This window comes from Mustela nivalis, assembly GCF_964662115.1.
Source record: "Mustela nivalis genome assembly, chromosome: 2".
Lineage (NCBI taxonomy): Eukaryota > Metazoa > Chordata > Mammalia > Carnivora > Mustelidae > Mustela > Mustela nivalis.
In genome coordinates, this window is record NC_139021.1 from 6,412,244 (window position 1) to 6,418,972 (window position 6,729).

The 6,729-nt window shown below is 45.5% G+C and overlaps 1 pseudogene across 1 annotated transcript; it reads left to right on the plus strand.

Moving 5' to 3' along the window:
* The first annotated feature begins 2,208 nt into the window (after nt 1-2,208).
* Nucleotides 2,209-3,717, plus strand: LOC309858773 (RNA-binding protein EWS pseudogene; annotated as a pseudogene). Its single transcript has one exon. The product of its transcript is annotated as an RNA-binding protein EWS pseudogene (transcript).
* Nucleotides 3,718-6,729: the final 3,012 nt, after the last annotated feature.

The following is a 6,729-nucleotide window of genomic DNA, read 5'->3' on the forward strand; positions in this document are numbered from 1 at the left end:
CTACTGGGTATTTACCCCAAAGATACAGATGTAGTGAGAAGAAGGACCATATTCACCCCAATGTTCACAGCAATGCATCCCAGCAATGTCCACAATAGCCAAACTATGGAAAGAGCCGAGATGCCCTTCAACAGATGATGGACAAAGATGATGTGGTTCATATACACAATGGAATATTATTCAGTCATCAGAAAGGTTGAATACTCAACTTTTGTATCAACATGGACAGAACCAGAGGAGATTATGCTGAGTGAAATAAGTCAAGCATAGAAAGCCAATTATCATATGGTTTCATTTACTTGTGGAACATAAGGAATAACCTGGAGGAACTTAGAAGAAGGAAGGGGAAAATGAAGGGGTGGAAATTGTAGGAGGAGATGAGCTATGAAAGACTGTGGACTCTGAGAAATAAACCAAGGGTTTTTAGAGGGGAGGGGTGGGAGGATGGGTTGGCCCAGCGATGGGTATTAAGGAGGCATGAATTGCATGGAGCACTGGGTGTTCTACGTAAACAGTGAATCATGGAATACTACATCTAAAACCAATGATGCACTGTATGGTTACTAATATAACATAATAAAAAAATTAAAAGAAAATACCAATTGAAAACATTTTTTTTTAACTTGAAAGCATACATGGTGAAATTAAAATGGGTTTCTAGAGGGTTTTGTTTTGTTTTTTGTATTGTTTGAAATAGTTCTGTACAACTCAATTGAAGATGAAGTTTTCTCTTTTTGTTTCTCAAGTCTGTTTGTAGTCCTCTAGGCTTGGGGGTGGGAGGGGTTTGGCAGGCAGTGCAGGGGATTCAAAAGGATGTCATAGTCTGCCCAATGTCATAGTCTGCCCCAGCCTGGCCTCTGGGGATGCCGGAATGCACGAGGCTGTTTGAGGCTGTTGGAAGTTGTTGCAGACTCATGGCATGTGTGCTGTGTGAGACTGGCACACCAACACTGCCGGGAGCACGTGTGACATCTGTGCAGGAACATAGGCCACATGTGAGTAATCTGGGATGGCTCAGGTCATGGTGCGTGCGTCTCTAGCTCTTGTCACTAATCTGGCTGCTGACTCACTCCTCCCTCTTGAGATAGTTCCTTTTGATTCGCAGAATTTTTAGAAAATGCAGGTTGGCAGAGATAACTTGGGGAAGGAGGCTAAAGAGGGCATGGTGGGTGGAAAGGGCCAGGAGAAGAGAGCCTCTGCTCCCCTCCAAGGGGACCTGTGTGGGCATCCCAGTAAATCAAGGGGCAGGTGCTTATCCTTTGCAATTGTCTATGCATTTTTCCTGAAGAGGAGAACGGGGCTGTGACCTGGAAGTCCAGCTCCTCTGAGTGCTGTCCTGCCTGAGTTTCTAGCTCTCATTAGAGGATTTGAGATAAAGAAAACCCCATGCCCTTTTAGGTTTCACCTCCTCCTGCTACCCCAACACATCTGCCCTTTTCCATGCTAATCATATTCCAGATTCAGATCACACAGGCATCCCACAACCTAATTCCTTGGGTGGGAGCAATGTATCTCTTTGGTACTGAGACTAGGACCTGTCACTTTTTCTCAAGTAATGTTGGCATGAGAACCCCTCATTTCTTCACCAGGAATCCAGAATCAGATCTGTGTGTTCTGTCGCTCTTTCTCCCTCAATTCCTTTGTCTTGGTCCCTCTCTCTTTTTCTATCTCTCATATCCCCTCATTTCTAAGACTCTTCTCTAGCAGTGTAGAATCGTTTGCCATCTCTTTCTTCCCTCTGTGATTCTAAACGATGTCTCCTTCCTTTTCTAGCTAATTCCTTTTTGTTCTTTAAATCACAGATACCACTTCCTCCAGGAAGCCTCCTCTGACACTTTCCAGGCTGGATTAGCTGCCTTTGCAATGAAGCTTGACAGCATTTTGCTTTCCTGTACTGCAAATGCAAGGCAACTCCTGCAAAAATATTTTGCTTCTCTTCCTGCCATTAGAACATGAACTCTTAAGGGAGAAATTCTTGATTTTAATATGTCATTGATGATAACACACATCGTCAGTTTTGTGACTTTTTGTTGATTTTTAAAAAGACCCTACTTTATGGAATATAAACATTGATTATAAAACTTACTCCAATTTCATAATGTAAGCTATAAAACAGTGTGAAACTTTATATTGAGAAAATGTGATTTATTTGTGAAATGCTGTATTCTTAGCACCTGACTCACAGTAGGAATACAGCAGAGGCTGTTAATGGTCACAAAAACCCATGCACTCTTCCTCATTTCCCAGATCCCCACCACCACCACCAGCACGACCACAGATAGTAACACACCCACTGAGACTAGTCAACCCCAATCCAGCACAGGGGGTTACAACCAGCCTAGGCTGGGATATGGATTGAATAATTACAGTTATCTGTACATACCTAGGACCTACCCCAGGCAGCCAGTTACAGCACCACCATCTCTTCTTCTAACAGCTATTCCTCTACATGGCTGCCTAGTTATGAACAGAGTGGTTACTCTCAGAAGAACACCTATGGGCAGCCCAGCAGCTATGGAAAGCAAAGTAGCTATGGGCAACAAAGCAGCAATGGACAGCAGCCACCCACTGTTTATCCCTCCCACACTGGATCCTATAGCAGGGCTCCAGGTCAACATAGCCAATAGAGCAGCAACTATAGGCAGCAGAGTACATTCCAACAAGACAACCCCAGTAGTATGAGTGTTCATGGGCAGGATTCTGGAGGATTTTCTGGATCAGGAGAGAACCAGAGCAGGAATGGCCCTGATACCCGGGGCAGAGGAAGAGGGATACTTGACTGTGGAGGTATGAGCAGAGGTGGATAGGGAGGAGGACATGGTGGAATGGGCTCTGGAGAGGGAGATGGCTTCCATAAGCCTGGCGGAATTCTGGACAAAGGACCAGATCTTGATCTAGGCCTACCTATAGATCCAGATGAAGACTTTGACAACAGTGCAATTTATGTGAAAGCCTTAAATGACAATGTGACTCTAGACAATCTGGCAGACTTCTTTAAGCAGTGTGGAGTTGTTAAGATAAGCAAGACCCACCACTGTGAAGACCCACAAACTGCCAAGGCTTCTATGGAGTGGATTGATGTGAAAGATTTTCAAGGGAGCAAACTTTAGATTTCCTCGCTCAGAAGAAGCCCCGGAGGTGGGGTAGTATGCCTTCCCATGATGGCAGAGGGATGCTGCTGCCACTCTGTGGAGGTCCAGGGAGCCCAGGAGGTCTTGGAGACCCCATGGATCTCATGGGAGGCCCTGGAGGAGACAGAGATGGCTTTCCCCAAAGGAGCCATGGGGTTCCCAAGGAAACTGATCCAGAGGAGGAAACATCTAACACTGAGCTGGAGACTGGCAGTACCCCAGTCTAGGGTGTGGAAACCAGAACTTCACCCGAAGAACAGAATGAACCAATGTAAGGCTCTGGAGCCCTCTCCCCCAGGTGATGACCATCACCATGGCAGAGGTGGTCCTGGTGGCATGCAGGGTGGAAAAGGACTGTGGTGGTCCTAGGGGAATGTTCAGAGAGGGCTGTGGTGGAGACAAAGGGGGCTACTGTGGTGGCTGGGGCATGGACTGAGTTGGCTTTGGTGGAAGAAAATGGGGAGGCCCGGGTGGGCACCCTGCCCCTTTGGTGGAACAGATGGGAGGAAGAAGAGACCAGCATGGAGGGCCTGGAAAAATGGATAAAGGCGAGGACAGTCAGGAATGCGGAGACCCGCCCTCCTAGATGCAGAGACCCTGCAGAGCTGCACTGACTCCCAGATTCATTCTTTATTTTATTTTATTTTATTTTAAAGATTTTATTTATTTATTTTACAGACAGAGATCACAAATAGGCAGAGAAGAAGGCAGGGAGAGAGGAGGAAGCAGGCTCCCCACTGAGCAGGGAGCCCGATGCGGGGCTCTATCGCGGGACCCTGGGATCATGACCCAAGCCAAAGGCAGAGGCTTTAACCCAATGAGCCAACCAGGCATCCCCAGATTCATTCTTTAAACCAAAAACTGTCTTAAATTTGTAATGTTGGCCACAACAGTTTGATGATTCCTTGTCTCTCCTTTTGTATTTTTTAACATTTGTGAAGAAACATTAAAACAATTTAAATGGTAATAATAATAATAATAACAATAAGAATAAGAATAATAAACAACTTAAAAAAAAAAAATAAAAGGCAGTGAAGAGCCTCTTTTATTTTCCCTGCCCTGGAAATGAGGGGCCCCCCCGAGGTGGTGGAGTTGCTGGTTAGGTCTGCGTCACTGCTTTACCTCATCCAACTTGTGAGGAGACCAAAATAAGCATTTGTTGTGTTAAAGCCACTGAGGTTTCCGGTTTCTTCTTGTTCTGGAGGTTGTCCGTAGACCACAAGCTATCTTAGCATCATTAATGCAATAGGTCAAAATAAGTGCTTTATAAATTATTGCTTGAGTCCTAAAATTAGAATATCAATTGCCATCAATTATCCTCAGACAAATGAGTAAGCGGACATGATTTAGTTTTACAGGCTGACAAGGGCTGTATGAACGTGAAACCCTCCTTTCAGGAACGCAGCTGCTGAAAGCTATTACACTGTCTATTTTAATACTCACGACTCTAGATGATGCCATCTCCCCATGCAGGTGAGGAGCCCGAGCTTCAAAGAGCTCCAGATTCTGCAGCTAAGTGACAGGGTCCAGACCCCCAGTGCCTCCTTCAATGTGAAGTCCAGACTGATCTCCCACCCATCTGCCACCCGTTTGCCACAAAAAATGGCACTGTCATTACTTTGGGTCATCACGAGTGTCAGCTTTGCACACAGGAAGCTCACACATAAGGAGAGTTTCCAGCTCAAAATGCCCCCATTGTATAGCAGGTTTTGATGACTGAGGTCTTCCTGTGAAAGCCACGTGACCCATATGGCCTGATAGCTCCTCTCTCTCTGGGGAGAATCTCCCACTCTCAACAGAAGTTCCTCAAGTAATGCAGAAGCAGCTGTCACTGGACTGTTGTCTGGGGCCCCACGAGGGCACTGTGAGCAGGTGACCCATCAAGGGCCCTCCATCTGGTAATCAGCGGATGGGGCCAAGTGGGGAAAATCTTCAGGGGTGGCCCTAGTCTGACATGCAGGTGTTCTATGAGTTGAAACCTCTGCACACAAAATGAGCCTTCTTTGAGGTTACAGGAGCAGCCCCTGGCTGCTTTGTGTGCGTTTCTTCGCCTTCACATGGCACAAGTTTGAGATGATAAATGATCAATTAACAAATACTTGTCCGGTGATTACCCTGACCCAAGTTCTACGCTAGAACCTGAGTCAGAAGGCTGAACATTTCTTCAAAACAAGGCAGATGTGCTCCTGCCCCTGATGAAGATTTAAGCCTCAGAGAAAACAGGCACAAAACTAATAATTACACCAGATATGAAAGTCACAAGGTTCAGGAAGTCAGAATTGAGTAGTTTAAAATTACGGTTTCTGAGTGAATGCCTTACTCAGACCCCAGTCCCAGCTCCCATCCTCTGTGTTGTCCAAATGCTCTGAATTTCAGTTGCTTTGTATGTGAGACAGAGATAACACAACCACTTCTTATATAATGCAGCTGTGAGAAGCAGGGTGACAACTGATGGACACTGCCCCAAAGTGGCTACTGCATAGCAAGCCCTCAGGACATGTTAGCTATTAATCATGTTGTTACTCTAACCAAGACGCTCAGGGAGCTGCATTAGTGTACACCAGAGTCATCGCAGTCAGTGCAGCCAGGAAAGTCTTCCAAAGAAATGATATTGAAAGTAAGATCTGGAGAAAGGCTGGGGATTAGGCAGGTGGAGAGTTCTGGAAATGTCTCCCAGAGCACTCCAGGTAAAGGACTGGCATGAATAACAAGCTCAGGTAGCAGAACATTGGTACAAATGTAAGTATGTCAGTGTGGCTAAAGCCTGAAGGCTTTGCAGAGAGTACGTGGGAGGTCAGTAGGGGCAAGGGTGTGGAAAGAATGTGAAGCTCGGTTAGGGAGGTCAGAACGTATCTTAAGTACACGGTGAGTTCCTAAAAAGCTCTACACTTGCTTTACCTGGTTGCGACATGATATGGGAGGCTGCTTAGTCTGGTTTGAAGAGTTTTGCCTCTCATGCCCTCCTTTAGTAAATAGTGTCAGTATATCTCCAAAATGCATCCTGACATTCTACCAAGTTCCATTTCTCCATGACCATGAACCGAGCACAAGCCCCGTCTGCTCTTCTCTGGATTTCCCACTTTCCCTCTGAGCATCCTGGACCCCCAGCAGCTTAATACCCCACACTCAGCAACCAAAGTAACTTCTTAAAGCATAATAAGATTATGTCATCCCCTGCTTAAAACTGTCTAATCCGGGGTGCCTGGGTGGCTCAGTGGGTTAAAGCCTCTGCCTTCAGATCAGGTCATGATCTTAGGGTCCTGGGATGGAGTCCCGCATCGGGCTCTCTGCTCAGCGGAGAGCCTGCTTCCCCTCCTTCGCTCTGCCTGCCTCTCTGCCTGCTTGTGATCTCTGTCTGTCAAATAAATAAATAAAAACCTTAAAAAAAAGTGTCTAATCATTTTCCTTTTTGTTTATGAAAAAAACCTCTAAAATCCTTACCATGCTCTACACAGTCCAACATAAATTGGAGTCTCCTTTTTAAATCATTTCAGCTTCAATTCAAACACCTGCTACTTAGAAAACTTTTTTCTGACAACTCGAGGTAAAATATCTATATTTTTCTTCCCTGACCAAAGACAATTAATAATAACAATGA